The sequence below is a fragment of the Oncorhynchus gorbuscha genome, linkage group LG14, assembly GCF_021184085.1.
Source record: "Oncorhynchus gorbuscha isolate QuinsamMale2020 ecotype Even-year linkage group LG14, OgorEven_v1.0, whole genome shotgun sequence".
In the NCBI taxonomy this organism is placed as follows: domain Eukaryota; kingdom Metazoa; phylum Chordata; class Actinopteri; order Salmoniformes; family Salmonidae; genus Oncorhynchus; species Oncorhynchus gorbuscha.
In genome coordinates this window covers 27,169,290-27,186,851 of record NC_060186.1, presented here as the reverse complement: position 1 = coordinate 27,186,851, position 17,562 = coordinate 27,169,290, and positions in this window count along the sequence as shown.

The following is a 17,562-nucleotide window of genomic DNA, read 5'->3' as shown; positions in this document are numbered from 1 at the left end:
TCCTCTTTTGACCTCACCCTCTCACCTTCCCCCCTACTCACAAGGCAGGCAATACGCTCGACCTCATCTTTACTAGATGCTGTTTTTCCACTAACCTCATTGCAACTCCCCTCCAAGTCTCCGACCACTACCTTGTATCCTTTTCCCTCTCGCTCTCATCCAACACTTCCCACACTGCCCCTACTCGGATGGTATCGCGCCGTCCCAACCTTCGCTCTCTCTCCCCCGCTACTCTCTCCTCTTCCATCCTATCATCTCTTCCCTCTGCTCAAACCTTCTCCAACCTATCTCCTGATTCTGCCTCCTCAACCCTCCTCTCTTCCCTTTCTGCATCCTTTGACTCTCTATGTCCCCTATCTTCCAGGCCGGCTCGGTCCTCCCCTCCCGCTCCGTGGCTTGACGACTCATTGCGAGCTCACAGAACAGGGCTCCGGGCAGCCGAGCGGAAATGGAGGAAAACTCGCCTCCCTGCGGACCTGGCATCCTTTCACTCCCTCCTCTCTACATTTTCCTCCTCTGTCTCTGCTGCTAAAGCCACTTTCTACCACTCTAAATTCCAAGCATCTGCCTCTAACCCTAGGAAGCTCTTTGCCACCTTCTCCTCCCTCCTGAATCCTCCTCCCCCTCCCCCCTCCTCCCTCTCTGCAGATGACTTCGTCAACCATTTTGAAAAGAAGGTCGACGACATCCGATCCTCGTTTGCTAAGTCAAACGACACCGCTGGTTCTGCTCACAGTGCCCTACCCTGTGCTCTGACCTCTTTCTCCCCTCTCTCTCCAGATGAAATCTCGCGTCTTGTGACGGCCGGCCGCCCAACAACCTGCCCGCTTGACCCTATCCCCTCCTCTCTTCTCCAGACCATTTCCGGAAACCTTCTCCCTTACCTCACCTCGCTCATCAACTTATCCCTGACCGCTGGCTACGTCCCTTCCGTCTTCAAGAGAGCGAGAGTTGCACCCCTTCTGAAAAAACCTACACTCGATCCCTCCGATGTCAACAACTAAAGACCAGTATCCCTTCTTTCTTTTCTCTCCAAAACTCTTGAACGTGCCGTCCTTGGTCAGCTCTCCCGCTATCTCTCTCAGAATGACCTTCTTGATCCAAATCAGTCAGGTTTCAAGACTAGTCATTCAACTGAGACTGCTCTTCTCTGTATCACGGAGGCGCTCCGCACCGCTAAAGCTAACTCTCTCTCCTCTGCTCTCATCCTTCTAGACCTATCGGCTGCCTTCGATACTGTGAACCATCAGATACTCCTCTCCACCCTCTCCGAGTTGGGCATCTCCGGCGTGGCCCACGCTTGGATTGCGTCCTACCTGACAGGTCGCTCCTACCAGGTGGCGTGGCGAGAATCTGTCTCCTCACCATGCGCTCTCACCACTGGTGTCCCCCAGGGCTCTGTTCTAGGCCCTCTCCTATTCTCGCTATACACCAAGTCACTTGGCTCTGTCATAACCTCACATGGTCTCTCCTATCATTGCTATGCAGACGACACACAATTAATCTTCTCCTTTCCCCCTTCTGATGACCAGGTGGCGAATCGCATCTCTGCATGTCTGGCAGGCATATCAGTGTGGATGACGGATCACCACCTCAAGCTGAACTTCGGCAAGACGGAGCTGCTCTTCCTCCCGGGGAAGGACTGCCCGTTCCATGATCTCGCCATCACGGTTGAAAACTCCATTGTGTCCTCCTCCCAGAGCGCTAAGAACCTTGGCGTGATCCTGGACAACACCCTGTCGTTCTCAACTAACATCAAGGCGGTGGCCCGTTCCTGTAGGTTCATGCTCTACAACATCCGCAGAGTACGACCCTGCCTCACACAGGAAGCGGCACAGGTCCTAATCCAGGCACTTGTCATCTCCCGTCTGGATTACTGCAACTCGCTGTTGGCTGGGCTCCCTGCCTGTGCCATTAAACCCCTACAACTCATCCAGAACGCCGCAGCCCGTCTGGTGTTCAACCTTCCCAAGTTCTCTCACGTCACCCCGCTCCTCCGCTCTCTCCACTGGCTTCCAGTTGAAGCTCGCATCCGCTACAAGACCATGGTGCTTGCCTACGGAGCTGTGAGGGGAACGGCACCTCAGTACCTCCAGGCTCTGATCAGGCCCTACACCCAAATAAGGGCACTGCGTTCATCCACCTCTGGCCTGCTCGCCTCCCTACCACTGAGGAAGTACAGTTCCCGCTCAGCCCAGTCAAAACTGTTCGCTGCTCTGGCTCCCCAATGGTGGAACAAACTCCCTCACGACGCCAGGACAGCGGAGTCAATCACCACCTTCCGGAGACACCTGAAACCCCACCTCTTTAAGGAATACCTAGGATAGGATAAAATAATCCTTCTCACCCCCCTTAAAATATGTAGATGCACTATTGTAAAGTGGCTGTTCCACTGGATGTCATAAGGTGAATGCACCAATTTGTAAGTCGCTCTGGATAAGAGCGTCTGCTAAATGACTTAAATGTAAATGTCTTAAATGATAGCGCCTCACCCACTCCCTCCATTAACATGAATTCATAAACTGCACAGGTGTCTCAAAAATAGCGATAAAATTAATCACTTACCAAAGGGTCCCAGTTACACAATGAATGGTCGTTTTGTTAGATAAAGTCCTTCTTTATATCCCCAAAATGTTTGTTTATTTGGCGCATTTGATTCAGAAATACAACGGTTCCAAATCACCTGCAAAGGAATCAAAAAATGTACCTGTAAACTTCGTCCAAAAAATTCAAACAACATTTCCAATCCAACCTCAGGTACCCTAATATGTAAATAATCGATACAATTTAAGACGGAATATACGGTGTTCAATGCCGGAGAATAAGAACGAGGTGCGCGCACTCATTCTCACTCGCCAAAAGACTAGAGTCCTTCTGAGGGATACTTCGAAAGAATACGAATACTTGTTCATTTTTCATCTAGTGGACGCCATAGGAACTGCAATCTGGGTGCTAGTTATTAGACTTAGAAAAGACTGAAAAGTCCAATGACCTAAAAAAATAAAATCCATGATGGTTTATCTTCTGGTTATCGCCTGCCAAATCAGTTCTGTTATACACACATACATTATTTTAACAGTTTTAGAATCTTTGAAGTGTTTTCTATCCAATACTACCATACATACAGTGGGGCAAAAAAGTATTTAGTTAGCCAGCAATTGTGCAAGTTCCCCCACTTAAAAAGATGAGAGAGGCCTGTAATTTTCATCATAGGTACACTTCAACTATGACCCAAATGTAGAGCATTATTGTATGGCAAAACAGCATTGTGTGTGTGTGTGTGTGTGTGTGTGTGTGTGTGTGTGTGTGTGTGTGTGTGTGTGTGTGTGTGTGTGTGTGTGTGTGTGTGTGTGTGTGTGTGTGTGTGTGTGTGTGTGTGTGTGTGTGTGTGTGTGTGTGTGTGTGTGTGTGTGTGTTCTGTCACCTAAGATAGCTGAAGTGTTTCAGTGAATGTGAATATCTATCGATTAGCTCTGGCACTGTCTGATAGACAGATCAGTTTTGATACCAACTAAGACAGAGTGTCACATGAGCATTTGCATTGTTGGAACTTGGAATCTGACTGTGCACATCAAGTTTAACTGAGCCTTTAGTCTGTTTGGACTGTTTGGTTCATGAAATAATACAAATCAATTCTAATAATAAATCCTATCTTATGAAATGTTGTGAAATAATACATATTTAGACAATAGGGCTTTGTTTCAAGGTGCTATTTTTTTAAAGAGTATATATTCTTGTACATTCTCTGACTTAATGTATGTCCTGAAATGCATGCAAAATATTAATTAATTATTTGAAATTCAACATTGTATCTTGATTGTGTGTGTACGAAAGGGGGTATGATGGTAGGGAAGGAAGAAATATGCAAGCAAAATTGAAATTAGCATGACACTGAAAATGACTGAAGGATTACATAAATTATCTAGCTGCTGGGTCAATCCCCCAAACCAGAAATATAGCATAATTTACCTAGCAATTAGGTCAAGGGCTCAACCAAAGGCGCTGGGTTAGAAGCACAACACAAACCCGCTGGTTTGAATTACCCGAATGCTGTGTTTGTACTATATTGACCCAGAGTAACAATATATATATATATATATATATATATATATATATATATATATATATATATATTTTTTTTTTTTTTTTTTTTTTTAATAATATGAATTGCCATATTAGGCATAACTAAATATCTACCTTTAAGATTCTAAAATATAAATTGTTTTCAGTAGTTGCTTATTGTTGTTTTATTTTCTGATTGTTTCAGTGCGTGCATTCAACAAGCTTTGGACAAAGGACTTACACAAGACCGCCATCTCCAAAGTTCACTCGAAAAGGCAATAGTTCTGAACTGGGTTTGATTTAGTTCTTGTTGTTTTAATTATTACAATGTTGTATCTTTTAAACTTCCATTGGTTAATCTAATTCTCAGTTATTTCTCAGTTTCTCAGCTCATGTAAATAATTCTGTAGTTTCCCCTTTAAACATCCTCAGGTCAACATCCCCAAAGTCTTTACCGTATGTAAATGTTGTACCTACATTAAAAGATTAAACAATTTATTTGGGAAATACCCAGTCTTTACCATGCTGAGGATTTCAAGTTGTTTTGGATTTATTTTTATCTGTTAATTAACTTCTTGCGTCGAGCCATCCCGGATCCGATATCGTGACTACAGCCTCAAGCTCATTACCATAACGCAACGTTAACTATTCATGAAAATCGCAAATGAAATGAATATCAATCTATTTGCTCTCAAGCTTAGCCTTTTGTTAACAACACTGTCATCTCATATTTTCACAATATGCTTCTCAACCATTGCAAAACAAGCATTTGTGTAACAGTATAGATTGCTAGCGTAGGATTTATGCCTGGCTTTCAGCATGCAACATTTTCACAAAAAAACAGAAAAGGATTCAAATAAAATAATTTACCTTTGAAGAACTTCAGATGTTTTCAATGAGGAGACTCTCAGTTAGATAGCAAATGTTCCGTTTTTACAAAAAAATATTATTTGTGATGACAAATCGGTCCGTTTTCTTCATCATTCTTCATCACGTTTGGGTAAGGATTTTTTTTTTAATTCAGTCATTAAAACGCGAACTTTTTTTCCAAATTAACTCCATAATATCGACAGAAACATGGCAAACCGATGTTTAGAATCAATCCTCAAGGTGTTTTTCACATATCTATCGACGATAAAATCCTTCGTGGCAGTTGACTTTCTCTTCTGAAGAAATGGAACGCGCATGGACCTACAGATTACGCAATAATTTTGACACAGGACACCGGGCGGGACACCAGGTAAATGTAGTCTCTTATGGTCAATCTTCCAATGATATGCCTACAAACACGTCACAATGCTGCAGACACCTTGGAGAAACGACACAAAGGGCAGGCTCATTCCTGGTGCATTGACAGCCATATAAGGAGACAGTGGAACACAGCGCCTTCAGAATCTGGGGCATTTCCTGTATGAAACTTCATCTTGGTTTCGCCTGTAGCATTAGTTCTGGGGCACTCACAGATAATATCTTTGCAGTTTTGGAAACGTCAGAGTTCTTTCTTTCCAAAGCTGTCAATTCCATGCATAGTTGAGCATCTTTTCGTGACAAAATATTACACTTAAAACGGGCACGTCTTTTTATCCAATAATGACATAGCGCCCCCATAGGTTGAAGAGGTTAAAGATATTGAATATATGCTGTTTAGAATATTTACTGCATTTTGTTTGTTTATTATTATTTTTTTACTGTGAAGTAAGTAACTTCAAGTTAAATCACATAACTTTAAATAAACTTACTTCACAGAGAAGAGAAATATCCATTGAGCTGTAGGACCAACCATAAAAAGGCATTTGAGTTAAAAAAAATGTTACGAAAAACGGAGTCCTTGCTTCTCCTGGCTTAAACACTGCTTACAAGCCACTGATGCAGAACTTTGGAACATTTCCATTTTTAAAGTATAAAAAGTATATTTGATACAGCTTACACCATCACAGTATTTATTTTAGGCAGGTCTAAAGAACCATGATATGAAGAAAATGTAGCTTATTTCAGAAGAACAGATAGCATATTCCAGAGGTGGGACCAAGTCATTGTTTTACAAGTTACAATTAAGTCTCATGTGCTCTTCACCAAATGTAATACCATTTCATATTTTTAACAAGAGTAATAGTTAGTATATTACATTTAACCAAACCATGAATGCTTTTAAAATATCTACATATTTATTACTTTTCAAATAAATGTTATAATTCCATGGAAATACATTGGTATTTCTTTCCGAGGGCTCCATCTGAATTCCTCTGCACTGCCACGCACAACTTTTTGTCAGTTGGCACAATTTGATTGGCTGATGTCCGATTCAAACTGTAATCCGTTAAATGAAGTTGATGTGCTGCACACTTTTTTTAATAGCATCATTTTTTAAATATATGGGCTTGGGGAGGGTATCAAGTCAGGTCGAGTCATAAGGCTCAAATCCAAGTCAAGTCACGAGTCATTGGTGTCAAAGTCAAGTTGCAAGTCATCATATTTGTGACTCGAGTCTGACTTGAGTCCAAGTCATGTGACTCGAGTCCACACCTCTGGTATATTCTGAGTTGTCCTTATGTTAGGCCTTGATCTGGCTATGCTATATGGCTGAGGGCACACTAGTTAATTTAGAATACAATATGTTTCTATACTGTATGTGTGGAATTATTTTGGATTTAGATTGGCCCACAAAAAAAAACATGTCATCCGCAGCCTGCACTCGAATTGCAAATGGAGGTTATGTTCGGTTATGTTTTTAATATGCCAATGCCAGGTAGGCTTCACCAGTTGTAAAGCGGATTAATGTGCTTATGTTTAAGAATTGAGCAATAAATATAGCAGCACGAGTAAGTTGGGATCCTCTTTTAAATAGTGGTCAGTCAAAACTCTGTTTTCAATGACTGGCTTTATAAGAACACATTTCACTAGGCTCTGTAGGCTATGTGCTCTCCAACTGTGTCCCACGTGTCCTAGGCCTGTGGGCTGTTTGGAGTTATTTCAGAGTCAGATTTAGACTCAGAGAGACAATTCATTTCGCACCAGTCATAAAACATATCCTTTGCTATTTATTTTGTATTGTTATATGTGATAAGTGCATTTTGTTATGTTGCGGAATTGCATTCGGAATAAAATGGTACATAGCCTTATTTTTTTAAGCTTAGGTTGTCTGTACCTGCAGCCAGAGGGAAGGAGCTGGAACTCTGGTAGTGTGGATGGAAAGAGTCAACCACCATTTTGTTTTGCCTTTTGGAGTGCTCTGCCCAAGTAGAGAGATGACAGTTCTTGCTCTCGCTGCCCCATGATTTTCCCACAAGTCCTGACTATCTTGCCCAACCTGTCTTTCTGTGCAAGCTTGATATTCCCAAACCAACAGGTCAAGCAGTAGGACAGAATGCTCTCAATGAATGATTTATGACAGCTGATGAAACTGAGGAGTATTCCTGTCTGGCTGGGCCTGGCTCCCCAGTTGGTGGGCCTGCCTCCCCAGTTGGTGGGCCTATGCCCTCACAGGACCACCCATGGCTGTGCCGCAGCTTAGTCATGTGAAATCCATAGATTGGGCCTAATTTATTTATTTCAATTGACTGGTTTCCTTATATGAAATGTAACTCAGTAAAATTGTTGACATTGTTGCTTGTTGTGTTTATATTTTTGTTCAGTATAGTAGGTCTAGTCACCTCAAACTCTACTCTGGACCTCGAAGCCAGGTCCACTGCATGTATTCATGTATGTATGGCATCATGTCCAACTCCCTCCCTCTCGCTTGCTTGCTCTCTCTCCCTTGCTTGCTCTCTCTCCCTCTCTCTTTCACTCTGTCCCTCTGTCTCGCTCGCTGTCTGTTACCCTCTCTATTCATTTTTTTTATCTCCCTGTATCTGTCTCTCTCCTCCCGTCCTCTCTTTCAAATTCACAAGGGTTTATTGGTATGGAATCTCTTAAACACATACACTGCCAAAGGAAAAAAAACAATGTATGAAATCAATATTGACAGATAGATAATAAGACAAAGCAATGCTCAATTATTAATAATGATTATAGGACAATGTTCTCTCTCTCTTTCTCCCTCTCCAGACCCTACATTACTAATAACAGAGCCATTAAGTTGAGTCTGTGTGGAGATAAGTGCTTGTCTGGGTGTTTGTGTGATGATGCCAGTGTTACAACAGAACAATCGGATTAGACAGACATTGAGACAAGATCACACATCTAATCAGTACGTATTGTCTCTATGATGATAGTGTTGCACCATTACCAATCAGACATTACATCAAAGTGAGAAGAGACTCAACGACGCATAAAAAAACAGTACTTTTTTAGTTGCACAAACCTTGTGTGTAAGTGTACATGTGTGTATGTGTGTCTGTCCTTATTTGACCACATAGTTTAAGGCATCTACAAATGTAATGACTTTTAAACACTATTCTCTGTTTAAAGTGAGATGTTATGGATTCTAATGGGACAAATAGTATTTTAATCAAGCTGGTTGGAGGGAGGACTTTAACATCTAAAGTAAATAATTAAATGTAATGCCATATTGATTTAATCAAAGGGAACCACTGATTTGATGAATTGCTCTAATAAGAAGGCAGATCATTTGTTAATATTTTAATACCTGCCACACCGATAAATCACATGAAACACTTGAATAAAAGGCTAAAATGAGGACAAGCATAAAAGCGATGAGGTAGAGAATACAATGCAATGAATTGGAGTTCATGAAATAAACAGCATTCGACAAATGTAGCCAATTAATTGACATGAAAGAGCACCACGTAAAAAACAACAACATTATGCTGGCTTGCAAAGTGATGTGTAATTCCTATTGGAATCCATCCGGAGTGAAAATATCTAACAATTGGAACTTTTAATCACCCGGAACCTGCATTCAGAAACACTGCCAGGTTAGAGCAGATTGAGGAGACTACCTAAACCCTCTAAACTGGAACAAATATCTCAGTAATAACGGGTGCAATAAATCCAACTACTTACAGATTGGAATAAATTAGAAAAATGAATGTTATGTTTTTGTAGCATGGGATTAATCAACCAATCAATGTACATGCAAAAGCACAGATATTGAAACAGACAATTCTGTAAATCAACCTGCAAATCAAATCAACTAAAATAAAACTGTCACGTGCCGAAAACAACAGGTTTAGACCTTACATTGAAATGCTTACTAACAAGCCCTTAATTTAAGGATTGTAAATCATGCAGCGCCTTATATCAAGATCGCAGATTTTAGAGAAGCAACACATTTTGCTACAAGTGTCTTATATCGGCTGAAGGCTTAAATTCTGCACTGTCCAACTTTCAGTAGCTATTACTGCAAAAAAGTCATGATATTGTTTGAGGAGAGCTCCTAACAACAAAACACTTTTTTCTCCACGATTGGTTTGATAAACTCATCTCTGAAAGTGAAATGTGTACTTAAATCAGAGCAAGATTTCAGAATGTATCATACAAAGGTTCCCAGAGACAACATGAAGTGTCATTTGTAAGCAAAAAATTATTTTTCATATCCTAAAAAGGTCCATATAGCATCGATTTTGTATTTCCACCCGTTCAATTTGCAAAGAAAGGAATCTGTGAAAATCTCAACCTAATCGTTGTTTCAACAAGTCATATCACGTTTGTCACAGATTCCTCAGAGATCCTAGAAGGTAACAAGACTTCACTATATCATTAGGGGTGTAATATATCCTATGACCAAATATGGTGTCCTAGAGAGCGATGCCTTCATGGCACACCGATGACGCAGGCAGTCATCACTTGAACGACTGTATCTTTGTCAAATAAGCACCAATCAGGGTCCAATAAAGCTAGCTCGATAGCCAATGAGCTTGGCTTTACGGGAATATCTGTAAACCATGTATATGTCATAAAATGTAACTACTAACCTTGTACGACAGCATGCCTTTTCATTTTGGTGTAACGGCTTTCTTCTGTGGACGAAGGATTGGACCAAAGCACAGCGTGGTTAGAGTTCAACATGTTTAATAAAGACCATAAACGTGAACACTACAAAATACCAAAACAACACATGTGAAAAAAATGAAACAGTCCTATCTGGTGCATAGACACAAAGACAGAAGACATGAAACAACCACCCACAAAACCCAGCACAAAACAGGCTACCTAAATATGGTTCCCAATCAGAGACAATGACTAACACCTGCCGCTGATTGAGAACCATATCAGGCCAAACATAGAAACGGGAAAACTAGACAACATAGAATGCCCACTCAGCTCACATCCTGACCAACACTAAAACAAAGAAAGCACAAAAGAACTATGGTCAGAACGTGACAGTACCCCCCCTCCCAAGGTGGGCATCTGTCTGTGGTGGCGGCTCTGGGGGAGGACGTGGACCCCACTCCACCATAGTCTTTGTCGTCTTTAGTCTCCTCCTAGGACCGGCGACCCTCGCCACCGACCTTGGACTGGCAACCCTACTAAAGGGCCCCACTGGACTAAACAAACTCCTCCGGACCGAGGGGTAGCTCAGGACCGAGGGGTAGCTCAGGACCGAGGGGTAGCTCAGGACCGAGGGGAAGCTCAGGACCGAGGGGTAGCTCAGGACCGAGAGGTAGCTCAGGACCGAGAGGTAGCTCAGGACCGAGAGGTAGCTCAGGACCGAGAGGTAGCTCAGGGCCGAGAGGTAGCTCAGGACCGAGAGATAGCTCAGGCTGGTTGACGGCTCTGGCAGCTCTTGGGTGACTGACGGCTCTGGCAGATCCTGGCTGAGTGGCGGCTCTGGCAGATCCTGGCTGAATGGCGGCTCTGGCAGATCCTGGCTGAATGGCGGTTCCTGGCTGACTGGTTGCTCTGGCAGGCCTGGCGGCTCCTTGCAGACTGGCGGCTCTGGCGGCTCCTTGCAGACTCGCGGCTCTGGCGGCTCCTTGCAGACTCGCGGCTCTGGCGGCTCCTTGCAGACTCGCGGCTCTGGCGGCTCCTTGCAGACTCGCGGCTCTGGCGGCTCCTTGCAGACTGGCGGCTCTGGCGGCTCCTTGCAGACTGGCGGCTCTGGTGGCTCCTTGCAGACTGGCGGCTCTGGCGGCTGCTTGCAGACTGGTGGCTGAGGACAGGCGGGACACTCTAGCAGCTCTGAACAGGCGGGAGACTCTAGCAGCTCTGGACAGGCGGGAGACTCTAGCAGCTCTGGACAGGCGGGAGACTCTAGCAGCTCTGGACAGGCGGGAGACTCTAGCAGCTCTGGACAGGCGGGAGACTCTAGCAGCTCTGGACAGGCGGGAGACTCTAGCAGCTCTGGACAGGCGGGAGACTCTAGCAGCTCTGGACAGGCGGGAGACTCTAGCAGCTCTGGACAGGCGGGAGACTCTAGCAGTGCTGAACAGACGAGTTGCAGTGTAGGCCTGGTGCGTGGTGTCGGCACTGGTGGTACTGGGCCGAGGACACACACCTCAGGGCGAGTGCGGGGAGGAGGAACAGGGAGTACTGGGCTCTGGACACGCACAGGAACCCTGGTGCGGGGGACTACCACCGCAGGGCTGGTGCGTAGAGATGGCATTGGATAGACCGGACCGTGCAGGCGCACTGGAGCTCTTGAGCACGAGCCTGCCCAACCTTACCTGGTTGAATCCTCCCGGCCGCCCTGCCAGTGCGGCGAGGTGGAATAGCCCACACTGGGCTGTGCTGGCAAACCGGGGACACCATGCGTAAGGCTGGTGCCATGTATGCCGGCCCAAGGAGACGCACTGGAGACCAGATGCGTAGAGCCGGCTTCATGGCACCTGGCTCGATGCCCACTCTAGCCTGGCCGATACGAGGAGCTGGTATGTACCGCACCGGGCTATGCACCCGCACTGGGGACACCGTGCGCTCCACAGCATAACACAGTGCCTGCCCGGTCTCTCTCGCTCTCCGGTAAGCACAGGAAGTTGGTGCAGGTCTCCTACCTTGCTTCGCCATACTCCCTGTGTGCCACCCCCCAATACATTTTTGGGGCTGACTCTCGGGCTTCCATCTGGACCGCTGTGCTGCCTCCTCATACCAGCGCCTCTCCGCCTTCGCAGCCTCCAGCTCCTCTTTGGGACGGCGATATTCCGCTGGCTGTGCCCAGGGTCCTTTTCTGTCCAGGATTTCCTCCCAAGTCCATCTCTCTAAATATTTCTGCCTCTCCTGCAGCTGCTGCTGCAGCTGCTGCTGCCTCTCCTGCTGCTGTTTACCATGCCGCTTGGTGCTTGGTTGGTGGGTGGTTCTGTAACGGCTTTCTTCTGTGGACGAAGGATCGGACTAAGGTTAGAGGTTAGAGTTCAAGATTTTTAATAAAGACCATAAACGTGAACACTACAAAATACCAAAACAACCAATGTGAAAAAAACTAAACAGTCCTATCTGGTGCATAGACACAAAGACGGAAGACAGGAAACAACCACCCACAAAACCCAACACAAAACAGGCTACCTAAATATGGTTCCCAATCAGAGACAATGACTAACACCTGCCTCTGATTGAGAACCATATCAGGCCAAACATAGAAACTGGAAAACTAGACACACAACATAGAATGCCCACTCAGCTCACGTCCTGACCAACACTAAAACAAAGAAAACACAAAAGAACTATGGTCAGAACGTGACAATTGGATAAAAATTGTAAGGATATTTAGAGTTATGAAGTTATAAAAACGGGTTATTTTGCAAATGTTGAACTTATAATATGGCTACTAATACCTGGAAAGCTAAATCAAAGTCCAAGTATTCTTGCAGAAAATTGAATATGAACATGAATGTCTCCTTCACGATTTGCCCAAATGTACCTGGGGACTTCACACTAAAAGTCTTGTAGTTCACTCATACTTCGTTATCCATCTGAAATGTTGCACATACACTGCTGCCATCTTATGGACACTATCGGGAAACCAGAGTGATGGCTAGAACTGAGACTTTTCTCTTGCAATTCAAAGATGCAATTCTTTGTATTTTCTACTACCATATCTATTGTGTTATATTATCCTACATTCAATTCACAATTCACAAGAATATAAATATCTTTGCTTCAGGGCCTGACCTACAGGCAGTTAGATTTGGGTATGTCATTTAGGTGAAAATGCGCCGAATACAACAGGTTTAGACTTTACCTTCAAATGCAATAGACAAAACATTGGTAGTAGAATGACCTAACTGAAAAGCTCAATGACATTCAAAGTGGCACCATCATCGGATGCCACCTTTCCTTCAAGTCAGTTCATCAAATTGCTGCCCTGCTAGAGCTGCCCTGGTCAACTGTAAGTGCTGTTATGGTGAAGTGGAAATGTCTAGGTGCAACACTGGTTCAGCCGCAAAGTGGTAGGCCACGCAAGCTCACAGAATCATCTAAACTCGTTAGCAACACTTATTACCGAGTACTGAACTGCCTCTGGAAGCAACGTCAGCACAATAACTGTTCATGTGGAGCTTCAAGAAGCCAGACACAAGCCTAAGACACCATGCGCAAGCCAAGTGTTGCAAGGATAACGCTACCTGCCCCAATTTATAGGGCCAACAGTAGATTTTGGTGGAGGAGGAATATTGGTCTGGGCTGTTTTTCATGGTTTGGGCTATGCCCTTTAGTTCCAGTGAAGGGAAATCTCAACACCACAGCATACAATGACATTCTAGACGATTCTGTTCTTCCAACTTAGTGGCAACAGAGGCATCCTCTGTCAGTAGAGGATGCCTGGTTATTCTTTAAAAGTGCTTTCTGACCATCTTAAATAAGCATGCCCATTCAAAAAATGTAGAACCAGGAACAGATATAGCACTTGGTTCACTCCAGACCTGACTCTCCTTGACCAGAACAAAAACATCCTGTGGCGTACTGCATTTGCATCGAATAGCCCCCGCGATATGCAACTTTTCAGGGCAGTTAGGAACCAATATACACAGGGAATTAGGAAAGCAAAGGCTAACTTTTTCAAACAGAAATTTGCATCCTGTAGCACTAACTCCAAAAGGTTCTGGGACACCGTAAAGTCCATGGACAATAAGAGCACCTCCTCCCAGCCGCCCACTGCACTGAGGCTAGGAAACAATGTCACCCCGATACATTTGCGATAATTGAGAATTTAAAAAAGCATTTTTCTACGGCTAGCCATGCTTTCCACTTGGCCACCCCTACCCCGGTCAACCACCCTGCACCCCTCACTGCAACTTGCCCAAACCTCCCGCATTTCTTTCTTCTCTCAAATCCAGATAGCTGATGTTCTAAAAATGTATTGCAAAATCTGGACCCCTACAAATAAGCAGGGCTAGAAAATCTGGAACCTCTCTTCCTAAAATGATCCACTGAAATTGTTGCAACCCCTATTACTAGCTTGTTCAACCTCTATTTCGTATTGCCTGAGATCCCCAAAGATTGGAAAGCTGCCGCGGTCATCCCCCTCTTCAAAGGGGGAGACACCCCAGATCCAAACTGCTACATACCTATATCTATCCTACCCTGCCTTTCTAAGGTCTTCGAAAGCCAAGTTAACAAACAGATCACCAATCATTCCAAATCCCACAATACTTTCTCCACTATGCAATCTGGTTTTCGAGCTGGTCATGGGTGCACCTCTCCCACGCTCAAGGTCTTCAATGATATCATAACCGCAATCGATAAGAGACAATAATTTGCAGCTGTCTTCATCAACCTGGCCAAGGATTATCGACTCCGTCAATCACCACATTCTTATCGGCTGACTCAACAGCCTAGGTGTCTCAAATAACTGCCTCGCCTGGTTCACCAACTACTTCTCTGACAGAGTTCTTTGTGTCAAATCGGAGGGCCTGTTGTCCGGACCTCTGGCAGTCTCTATGGGGGTGCCAAAGGGTTCATTCCTCGGGCCGACTCTTTTCTCTGTAGACATCAATGATGTTGCTCTTGCCGCTGGTGATTCTCTGATCCACCTCTACGCAGATGACACCATTCTGTATACTTTTGGCCCTTCTTTGGACACTGTGTTAACTAACCTCCATAGGACCTTCAATGCCATACAACTCTCCTTCCATGGCCTCCAACTGCTCTTAAATGCAAGCATGCTCTTCAACCGATCTCTGCCCACACCTACCCACCCGTCCAGCATCACTACTCTGGACGGTTCTGACTTAGAATATGTGGACAACTACAAATACCTAGGTGTCTGGTTAGACTGTAAACTCTCGTTCCAGACTCACAATAAGCATCTCCAATCCAAAATTAAATCTAGAATCGGCTTCCCATTTCGCAACAAAGCATCTTTCACTCATGTTGCCAAACATACCCTAGTAAAACTGACTATCATACTTCGGCGATGTCATTTACAAAATAGTCTCCAACACTCTACTCAGCAAATTGGATGCAGTCTATCACAGTGCCATCCATTTTGTCACCAAAGCCCCATATAATACCCACCACTGTGACCTGTATGCTCTCGTTGGCTGGCCCTCGCTTCATATCCGTCGCCAAACCCACTGGCTCCAGGTCATCTATAAGTCATTGCTAGGCAAAGCACCGCCTTATCTCAGCTCACTGGTCACCATAGCAGCACCCACCCGCAGCACGCGCTCCATCAGGTATATTGCACTGGTCACCCCCAAAGCCAATTCCTCCATCGGCCGCTTTTCCTTCCAGTTCTCTGCTGCCAATGACTGGAACGAACTGCAAAAAACACTGAAGCGAGAGACTCATATCTCCCTCACTAACTTTAACCATCAGAATTGTTTTTTTTTAGATTGCCTTCAACATGTTGCAATCTGAGTGACTACTACCTCATATGTCATTGTTATCAAGGGCGTTTCGAAATGTTTAGTCTCTAACTTTGTTACTGACTGTGGTTGGATTGACTCTTGCTGGCATTGGTTCCCCAGAAGACTAGTTTCCCTACCAATTTCTTCCGTAATGTTATCCTACCGGAACACAAGATTAGAGCATTTTACTAGTTTCATTTTAGTTGAGACGACGCATGACAAGGAACAATTATGGTTACAATTTTGGGGGATGTGGAAAGTCCACTGGATTAATTTTATGACCAGTGTGGGATACCTCAAGGTGTATTCTAAGGTTATCCCAATCGAGGGGCATGTCCGCCTCTCTCTGTTTTCATGAAGCAGTTTACAACTTGATTTGTTTTCTAAACAGCCTCGTACAGTGTTACATGTAGCCTCGACCCCCCCCCCCCCCCCACTGGCATTCTCATCATGGGTCTGGGCTAATATTCCCCCCATCGCGTCTTGGGACCCCCCCTCCAATGGTTGTTGTTGTCCGATGCACAAACGAAAAGGTAGTGCCCCTTGTATGAGTTGTCAGCAGCCGCGTTTTTAGTAGATTGGCTGTAACCTTTCAACCCAATGTCCTGGTGTTTGTGCTTCAAAACGCTCAGTGGCTGTCGTGGCCTGCCATTTACCACAGCGTCCGCATGTGGCAACTGTTCCAGTGCCTGCGAACTGAGACCAGGATATCTTTTGCCGATATTGTACAGTGTTTCACCCGCTGGAGCCAACTGGTCAGTGGCGGGACTGATGGAGTTAATTGAATTGTCAGGGTTTTCAGTCCCCCTCAAAGCTTAAAATATTTCAAATGGAAGCAGAGTCCACACTGAACGTTGATGCTTTGTTTCCTGAGATGGCCGCGGTGCTTGTGGAAGTGTCTGAAGAACAAGATAAGTTCATCTTAGCTACAATACAGCATGACTCCAAGGAGGAGGAAAGTTGCTCACTCACAGAGACCTCGAAAACATGAATGAAAATAATAGTCTATCAGATTTGCTGATTGAATGTGACAATATATCGTAATATCTGCTTGAGTCAGATTCTGCACCGAGCTGTATCGAAATGTCTTTTTCCCAAGGGGTCCTGTCGACAGATACTCCTTGCGGATGACTGTGTGGCAGCCAGCATTAGGAGAAGACATTGTGGTCAGTTTAGACAGAATGGTTACTTGTGATCACAATTGGTTGTTTTCCAATCCCTCAGTGGGACGAAACGATCCATCAAGTTTGCTCAAAGTATGAGGTCTTCAGTGTCGAGGCTGGTAACATACACAAGGTGAACAAGCAATACGTTTTAGAGGTGTAGTTTCAGCATGAGTCACATTGTGAAAAGCGAGGTAGTCTGAGTGAAACCTCTGAGTCTAGTGTCGCATAGCTCCATTTTTTTACCAATGTTTAGCGGGGTTCACAAGCCCTTTTGAGATCATTGAACAATATTTGAGAGATGAGCGATATTGTCGAGCCCAAATCAATTAGGACCTCCAGGCTGTGTAAGGGCTATCTGAACAAAAAGAGTAATAAGAGTGCCTCATCACATGACATGGTCTCCACAATCACCCGACCTCAACCCAATTGAGATGGTTTGGGATGAGTTGGACCTCAGGGTGAAGGAAAAGCTGCTAACAAATTCTCAGCATATGTGGGAACTGTTGGAAAAGCATTCCAGGTGAAGCTGGTTGAGAGAATGGAAAGAGTGTGCAAAGCTGTCTACTTTGAAGAATCTCAAAATATAAACACATTTTATTTGGTTAACACTTTTTTGGTTACTACATGATTCCATGTGTTATTTCAAATTT